Raw genomic sequence first — 10,023 nt, forward strand, 5'->3', positions numbered from 1 at the left:
CGTTGTACGCTGACTATGTTCTTTTTTTTTTCACAGACCTGGACAAGTCGGGCCCAAGGATCCTGGAGATAATGCGCATATTTGGGGAATCCTCTGGACTATACATGAACCCCTGGAAGTCCACTTTGTGGGTACTGGGGGACCCCGAGAGGGTGGGCCCCTGGGCCTCTGCACTACAGCAGGCCGATGGTGGCATTAAGTATCTAGGGGTGTTCCTTTCCGACATACCGGAGGTGGCATGGGAGAGAAACCTGGCACCGGTGTGGGAGCGAGCACAAGCTGATATGACGCTCTGGTCGCGTATGCCTCTTACCATCTACGGCCGATAGGCTATCTTCAAAATGGTCACGCTCCCTAGGTTGCTGTACCAGCTTCAAAATCATCCCTACCCAATTGCGCCGAAATGGTTCCAGCAGGTGAACTCTGCACTGGGGCAGTTTCTTTGGGTGGGTGGAATAGTGCGAATGGCAATTCGCAAATGCTTCCTCTCCACCTACTGCGGAGGACTGGCAACCTCCGATATCCTGTCCTATTACCAGGCCTCTAACCTCCTCGTTCTGAATGATTGGTGGTATGGGGACAGGGGGGACCCGGCTTACGCACTGGAGCGCGGCCTGATGGATCCACACTCCCTGCATACCATTCTTTACTCGGCACCCCTGTTAAAGGAGCTACCGCCGGGCACACGACTGGTCTTCCGTATTTGGAGACAATCACTGAAACATATGGGGTGGTGGAATACCCTCACGGGGGAAACCCCGCTGTGGCGTAATGGGCGCGTTTCAGAACTGGCGGCCCTGCAGGGCTTTAGGGGCTTGGATGCCATCGGGGTCTCGACCCTGGGCGATGTGCTCAGTCATGGGACCCTTAAGTCCTTTGCAGAGCTTCAGAGGGAGTTGGGTATGCCACGGACACAATTCTTCCGTTACCTATAGCTCCGTCATGCGTTGTCTCCCTACCTAGAGAGAGTGGCCACGCTTCCGGAGTTCAGCCCCCTGGAGGCCAAGGTCTTCATGGGCGATCTGGAGACCAAGAAAATAGTGAAGATTTATCAATCTCACTCCCAGTGCGCCGGCTTTAGACGGACTGCGAAGGAGGAGGACTGGAGAGAGGCTCTGGCGGCTCCACGTGGGGCGGCAATGGCCATGCATCTCCGACTGATACAGTAAAAGTACCTTCATCTGGTTTATTTTACAAGGGCCCGTCTGTGGCGGGCGGGTATGGTGGCCTCCCCGGAATGCCTTCGGGGTGGTCGGGAGGAGGGCACGTTCTTGCATACTGTGTGGTCCCGTCCTGTGCTGGATCGATTCTGGAGGGGGGTGTTCTCCTGCCTGGTGGAGGTCCTGGGGTGGGAGCTCCCGGGCACGCCCCGGTTCGTCCTTCTTCATGTCATAGAGGGAGTTGGGGGTAATGCCTACAAGCGACACCTGTTACTCCTGGGGCTCACCTTGGCGAAGCGCGACATTGCTAGGAAATGGAGGGATGTCCAGGCTCCACCACTATCGACCTGGAAAAACGGCCTGGACTTTAATATGGGGCTGGAGCTACCCATCTTCCAGGCTTGTGCCTGTCCACTCAAACACTATGAAATATGGAAGAGGTGGGCTGATTATAGGGGATTGTGGTTGGATGCCCCGGCTGTGCCCTCTGAACTCCCTGGGGGGCGACCCAGGGGACTTACGGGTAAGGGGCGGATTTGCTTGGGACGGGGGAGCTGGGGGTAGGTGAAATCTTGGGGCGAATGCAATACTTTGGATTGGTCTGCGTATTTGTCACTCATGTCCTATGGCCCTATATTGTATTATGACCTGAACCCAATGGAAAGTTGCGCAAGTTGATGGGGGGAGGGGAATATGGTTCTCATGGTTTTTGTGTTCTTTTCTATTTTCTTTCGTACAGCTCTAGTGTTTCAGCTCCTTGGTGTCCTTGCAATTATACCCGTTGGGGCTGTGCCCCCTGGTATTTGTTAAAGGCTGCAGCAGTGGTTTCTGGGGTACAGAGCCCTGCATACACAGAGCACTATCGTGTGAGAACCTTATGTGATGATAGCCGGTACTCATGGAGAATACATGTGAAGGGTAGCGCTCAATAGCAATTGCATTGACTGGGGGGGATATCAAACTGTGTAATGGACATTGTGAGGGAGCCATTGAACTCAATATTGTATAATGTGACATACTGTAAAGATCATTGAGCCGCGGGGGAAGGGGGTTGGTTTGATATGTATTCCATGAATTCATTGTGCCTTTGAAATGACGACTATATAAATTACAGACTCAGCATCTGTAAAATGGTTACTGTGCACGTACAGCTGGAGACGCCCCGATGGCTAGTATGGGGAGGAATATCCTGGTTGTGATATGCTTATGGGTGGGGGCGGGTGTCATCTAGGTATGCAAATGTATGGGCAATGTTTCAGGATGTACTGTGTCGTCTTCCTTCATTCAATAAAATGTGTTTAAAAAAAAAATCCCTATGTGTGTGTGATGTGTGTGTGAGGGAAGGTGCAGTGCTGGTGAATGTGAGTTAAAACTGCCTATAGAGCTAACTGCCAGTAACTTTATTATAGCTGCCCTGTGACAGGATTAAACACAACAATAAGCTGTATAATGCAACTGTCAAGATTCAAGACAGGTGCATATAAGGGATCAACATGTTTCGGCCATCAACAACCAATGCTCGTGTCTTGGCCTTCGTCAGGATCCAAAGAATATAAACAGCTACTGCAACAAGTGTAATAACAAAAAAACAACCAAAGATGTACACTGAATCAAAAAGTTAATGTGTTCAGCGAAGTGTTCTGCTGCCACCTGCTGTGAAGAGAAAAAGAACAAACAAAACTAGTGTCAACATTAATTCGGGTGTCACACACCAAGTACAAACTACTTCAACATAAATAGTGTCAAATGTGGTGACTATTGCCAATGCCTGCAGGACAATAGTGATGCAGCACTTACCAAATGTGGTCTCAAAAGTTATTTCATCTGCCCGGGGCTAATTTAGCCAAAGGTACAGATGAAACCCCACCTAGAGAAGAGAATGGGGGTGGTGAGTCAAAAGGAGAAAGAACATCATAGGCAGAGAGGGACAAAGAAAAATACATTGAACACAGACAAGTCACCGCATATGGGCAAGTCGTGGAAAGCAAAGGACTAGAGCAGTCGGTGTTAAACAGGAGGGTATCAGCTGATTTGGGTATAGATACAAGACCTTCATTCAAAACCCAAGGTACGGTGCTGATTAGATCCTTAGAGAATTCTTGAGTCAGATTCTTGGCAAAACTAACTTAACTTAAAAACTCCTTTACTCCTTCCCACGTACTAGGCTTAGGTTAGATACACTGGAGTAGGCGTATTTAGAAACATCAGTTTCGTACGTTTAGTCAACGTTTATCATTGTATGTAATTGTATATATTTTATACCTTTTAAGTATCATATGGCTCAGAAACCATATCAATGCTTTTACAGTATTATTTCATAATACTCCTTTTACTGTACGCACTTTACTTTATGACAAGTATTGCAATTGTAGCAATTCACTTCTCTTGCATGAGACAGAAGACTGCTCAATAAATAACACCTTTTATTGAAAACGCCCGTCTCTTTATTTCTCTGCACTCTTGTGAAACTAAGTATACACGATTGACTTAGTGAAATAGCTATCTATTGTTTTCACACAACTCTGGAGATATACTCCTTATTCTGGGGGAGCAAAGTTGTCATGTTTATGCGGTTGTCAGAAGCTAATCCCTTCTTGTCTAATCAGGGAAGTTAACTCCTCCCTGTTCATTCGAGAACGTTTCTAGTGACCTCTGAGCTAGCTGGCAAACCTAATTAAGTCTAACATATTCAATAGAGACCTAGTCGACCTCAGTCCTACGTCTAAACTATTGTTTATGTTATTCCAATGCGCTGAGCCTATTGGGAAAATAGGAACTACACTACATGGCGCCCAACGTTTGGTAAGGCGATAATCTAACGCAAGATACTAGAGTAACTCAGTCATGCTTTTTCACACAGACCCCTTTTTCCCGTAAAAAACTCCAATAGACGTCTGGAGTGGGTAAAAGGTTAATATCCGCCAGTACTTAGTAGTATGAGAAGCCTATGTATAAGTTTTTGGTTTAGTCAACGTTGAAGGATACAGTGTTCCAAAATATTGTGCACCTGATCTTTGTTTCCTCAAAACTTGCTCTGCAAGAAATTTTTATTAAGCGATGTCAAATCACGGCGACAACAACAAAACCGGTGAAGCCGCAGTTAATGCGAACCAACCGGGTGCAGACGTTACAGGGTTTAATGAAGACGACCATGATGCAATAATCATCCCGGTCAATATAAGAAAAAACAAACGTATAGAAAATGGAGTAACATCAAGAGGTGGTACAGTCGTATTTGTGGTAGAGGCACATGAATTTCGGCAGACAGAAGTATTCTATTCCTGGATAAATTTTCCAGCAGCACATGCTGTAACACATGAGTTCCACTACTACAAAATAGCGGAAACTCCAGAGGAATACTCTCCTTTCGAGGAAGTTGAAATTCCACTAACATACCAAGAGCACCTGCTCTGGTTTAATGGCACCCTAAAACATCAAAATCACATTACCAGGCTCGGTCCACTAGGTAGTCCAGGAGCCACATGGCCGGTTCTAGCCAGCTACACACCAAATCCCGACATTGAAAATATGTCAAGCGAAGAATTCTTAGTTAAAATAAAAGAATTAACCAGAGCATATAGGGATTTAGTTCAATTAACAATTGACGGTACAACCTACCGACTAAATACACTAATTGAAAATCCTGAAAAAACTTGTATTAAAAATAATCTCAATTCTCAAAAGAAGAAGTGGGAGGGTAATAAACAAACCACTCCCAGAGAAAAACAGTTTCAGACCAGAGGAAAGTCTCCCCAACAAAGAGATAAATCTCCAGAACGGGGGGGGGCAAGTCTCCCCAAAGGGAACCCTCTGAAAAAAGATACAACCTTAGAAATAGGGACGATTTGAGAAAACCTGACAGATATCAAGATATTGATACACGTCCCTCTCGATCTTTTCAGACTTCATCAAAGAAATCGGAAAGAAGAGGACGGTCAGAACATAAAGAAGAGCAAGCCAAGTCCAAAGACAAGGAACCTGCTCATCAAAGTAAAAAATTACAATTTCCCAGAAAGAAGGTAGCCAGTATTAAAATAAAACATGCCGAGAATTCTGAGGACACAACTGAAAAACGGAGAGTGGGGCCAGACAATGCTAGACAGCACAGCAGAAGTGAGCATAGCTTGCAAGATCCTGATGAATCGTCTGGAGACAGTGAAAACGAATGAATACATTCACGTGGAAACTGCAGACACCCAAGTGAGCGTGCCCCATAAACTATATGAAATAGCATTACGTATAGAGGGAGATAAAATTAGGAAAATAAAAGGTCTCTTTTGGGAGAACCTATCTAAAGGCTATGATATCCTTCTAGCAGAGAAAGACTGGCCACCAGAGTTTGTCAGGGAGTGAACACATGGCGAAGAAATGATTATGCCTGCCTTCTCGAATCACATTCCAATACATAAAAAATACACTCTTGCTAGAAACTGGGCAGTGGCCCAAGCCCCTGCATTATATAAAAATTATGTAGGATGGAATGAGGACTCTCCTCACCATAAAATCCAGTTAAAAATCAACCTACTGCACAGAGGCAGTATCCTGTTAAGCAAGAAGCTAAAAAACAAGTAAAAGAAATTTTAGATCAACTTGAATATCAACGGGTGATTGAAACATGCACCTCACAAATGAACAATCCTTTGTTTCCTGTCTCCAAGCCAGACGATTCATATCGTCTAGTTTTGGACTACAGACATCTAAACTCCTGCTGTAAAACTTTTGCAGTACAAAACTCACACAATGCAGCACTAATGAATAACATCGTGCGCAAGAAATATAAAATGACATTAGATATTTCAAAGGTTCCTTCTGTCAAAACATAGCACCTGAAAGCAGATCTTTGACCGCTTTCTCCAGCATGGGGACCCAAAAACAATTTTGTCGTCTCCCACAGGGATTCAAGAATAGCCCAGGATTATTTTCAGCCAGGGTAACAGAGTTACTACAAATGTATGATGATGAGGCATTATCCTATGTCGATGACATCTATCTTACAGACGATGACCTGCAGACTCACTTGAAAAGAGTGAACACCATAATACTTGGGTTTGCAGCTGAAGGGTACAAATTTAACTTTAAAAAATCCCATCGAACTGTCCTATTTTTAGGATATGAATTATCAAGTGAAGGCAAAAGCCTAGCAGACAACTTCTTAGAGAAGTGTGCAGTACTCCAAGCTCCAAAAACGCTGAAGAACTTACAATCAATACTAGGTTTCCTGAATTTCGGAAGAACATATATTCTAAATTATGCAGAGAGGGTTAAACCTCTCTACGAACTAATAAAACCTGATTTTAAACCAATTAATTGGACTCAAAAACACACAGAAATTTTAAGATCATTACAGACAGACATGTTAACTAAAACAAAACTGCAAACAGGCGCAAACGAACGCAACCTTGCAATCCGAGTCATCCCAGGAAGATGCGGATTCACATACCTGACCTCTAATGAGGGAGAAACGGTACCAATAGCTTACAAATCACATTTGTACACACAAGCTGAAATGAAATTCAGTTCTACTGAAAAAATTCTAACTGCGGTTCAAACTACTGTAGCAAAAGAAAGAGCCCTCGCCCAAGGGAAAAGGATATCTGTTTTAACAGCAGTATCAGCCCTTGAGGCGGTAACAATACCAGGCAATCTTCATGCTGAAGCTCTAGATCCAAAATGGATAAAATGGGAAACTTCTCTTGCAACAGGAGACGTGACACACGCATTTGATCCGAAAATGAAAAAACTAGAATATCTGGAATATGAAAATGAATGTCCTCTGCCGATCGAAATTGTGCCTCTCGAACAGTACACCTGTATAATCTACAAGGATAGATTCGCACAACACTACGTTGTGGAAAAACAGATTTACAATGCAGCGTGCGCGATTGTTAAAGGTCGCTGGCGCTTAGGTAAATTCAGACCGATGTTCACTAAAACTGAATCTCTCAGAAACTGTACAGCTCAGCGAGCTGAAATAAGATCTTTAAAGATGGCGCTTGAAAATGCTGATCGCGAATTCCCGACACTAATAGTGTGCGATTCGCATTACTGCGTCCGATCTTACAATAATTCCATGCAGACCTGGATAAAAAATGGTTACAAAGATGAGACAGGTGCCACAATAAAGCATAAAAAACTATGGGAACAAGTAGTTATTTTGCAGAAAGAACTACAAAAGACTCACGTGATACATACGCAGAGTCTTCAACGTGATGGCGTTCACGTTGCAGGGAATTCATTGGCTGACAAAGCCACAGCGGCAGCTGATCACTCGGCTTCCATAGCCACAAAAAAGCGTACAAAAAAACAAATAGATGGCGAAACGATGCTTGCAGTAAAAGCCCAAATGGAAGGCAATTATGCGGCGTTACCTCTAAACTATCCACTCGGCAATGCATACATAATTGATGGGAACTCCATTCCGTTTGCTCAAATCCCTGGAGTGGGGGATAGAGTAATTCCAAACACGAACCGGAGAGTCTTCTTGATACAAGAAGCACACATGGGATTGGGTCTGAGGCACCAAGAGATCCTGAAATCTCTAATAGAATTACAATCACAATACTGGTGGCCGGGGATGAGCGTAGAAATGTATAACTTTGCAATGAATTGTCAGGACTGCAACAGAGATCGCAGTTGTGAACCGGACCAGACACCAGCCCAGACACCACTATTAGACAGTATCAGGCTATCTATGCGCAGACATCCAGATGGAAAAATGCGATCCCATATTTATTAAGACATGATTCATTTAGATGAGACCCCCAGCGCTCGGGTGACGCCAGAACTGTTATAAAAGATTTGCGAGTCTTTATCGGCACATACGCAATTGGCATGCTACATTCTGACCAGGGTCCTGCGTTTAGCTCTCGGGCTTACAAGGAGGCCATGGCCAGCATGGGCATTGCATTGCGGTATTCTAGTCCATTCCATCCCGAGGGAAATGCGGTAGTGGAGAGAAAAAAAGGGACATAAAGCAATCTATAACAGCGAGGGTATTAGGTTCGGGTGACGGGTGGGTCAAACATCTAATCCAACGTAGTCTTAATAATATGCCAAGAAATTCTCTAGGAGGTATCAGTCCATACAAACTTTTATTTGGTACTAGAATGATCATCCAGGACTTGGATTGCCAGACTTCAGTGGTGCAACAAAAAGGATTTGATATCAAAGATCGTTTGGCTGTTTTACAGGACTTAAATGAAACAAGAAAAAGTCTGAGTAACCAAAAGCTAAAGCCAACTACCACTGAAGAAAAACCACCTGTCCCAGCAAGACCTGACTGTAATCCAAAGATTGGGGATCTGGTCAGAGAAAAGATCGTGGTGAAGAAGAAATTTGGGCCTTCTTACAGAAAAGCAGTACCTGTCTTAGCTGTCAGCGGAACAAGATCAGTTGTACTACCGCCCCTTGCTGGTAAAAAGGAGAACCGAGTTGTATCAATCGACCTGGTAAAACCACAATCATGTAGCCAATAATAAGTAGTAGGCCCAGTGGACTCCCAAGAAATAGCAGAAGACCAAATCATGCTACAATCCAAGAGATTCAAACTGAGAGACTAATCACATTTGACAAACCTGCAGTGATTAAAAAAGGACTATGCAACAAAGCCATGGAACTTGTGCCTCTTGAAACCCAAATTGCAACAGTTCATCAAGAAACACCAGTCTACAACGATGTAGCCTCGGACTATACAAATGTAACAAAAAAAATGCAAAGATCAATGGAAATCCGGAAGCAATCCCACCAATTGACAGAACTGCATCTGGCTACTTTATCAACTTTGATGACTTTTCCCATGATCCAAGTGAACATGGAGACAAGCCAGCAACAAAAACTTTCAAAAATAAAATCACAGAGCTCTTTCATCAACTCAGAGAAACATATGTAACTTCACCATGGATTAAATTATGGATTGTGTTAGGTGTACTTTTCCTCCTTCTATGGCTCATCTTGGTTTTAAGTTTGGGTAGATTTATTGATGGAAAATATAGTACAATGGACACATCAAGTCAGAACATCAACTTGGTCCTGAAACCACACAGATCCTCACACATCGAAAAAAGAGAACTGTCATCAGTCAACATCACAGCAAAGCCTATACCTGGTGGGATAGCATGGGACAAAACTGATTATGAAATCTATGGCCCGGTTGAGCTCTTGAAATATCCACACCAATTCAAGATTTCTTTAAGTGACTTTGTATCACCTAGTACTTTCTCTGATGATTGGGACTTTGAAAATATTAATAATATGATGTCAGATTTAGAAATGTCAGCAAATTTACAGAACATGATTATTTACAGGGTTCGTCGAATTATGAGGAAATGTATTGTTACAATCACTTTGGGCATCATTATCTGCATGAATCTGCAAATCCTAGAAATGTTTTCAGTTATAATCAATGGAAACATTGTCCAACCCCGCCAAAAGGCAGTTCAAAAACATTTTATGAGAAATGCCCATACTTCTCAGGGTTTAATTACACCAATCCAGAAACGTTTTATTTCAAAATGTTAAATAAGACAGGAGTGAAAAACATATTGACAAATACTAAACTGGTTTATTCTGAAAAATGTTATGAAAAAATGTCAACATTTGGTTTTGAATTTTGGAAAAACAACATTGAGACAAAAACCATCTGGGGTACAAAAGAATGGCAGGTACAAGGTTTAGAAGCATTGTTTAGAGCCTGCATGATACCAGAACAAATAATGTTCCTGAATGACACAATTCAGCAAACAACCTGTCTTGGTTTAGCCAAGACAAAAGATTTAAACAACCCGTCTATACCAAAGCCTATGCCTGATAGAAACACCACTACAGATGAGGGGTTAGAGGTGGCCTATATTTTAAAACAAAACAG

This window comes from Lissotriton vulgaris, chromosome 4_1 (genome assembly GCF_964263255.1).
Source record: "Lissotriton vulgaris chromosome 4_1, aLisVul1.2, whole genome shotgun sequence".
Lineage (NCBI taxonomy): Eukaryota > Metazoa > Chordata > Amphibia > Caudata > Salamandridae > Lissotriton > Lissotriton vulgaris.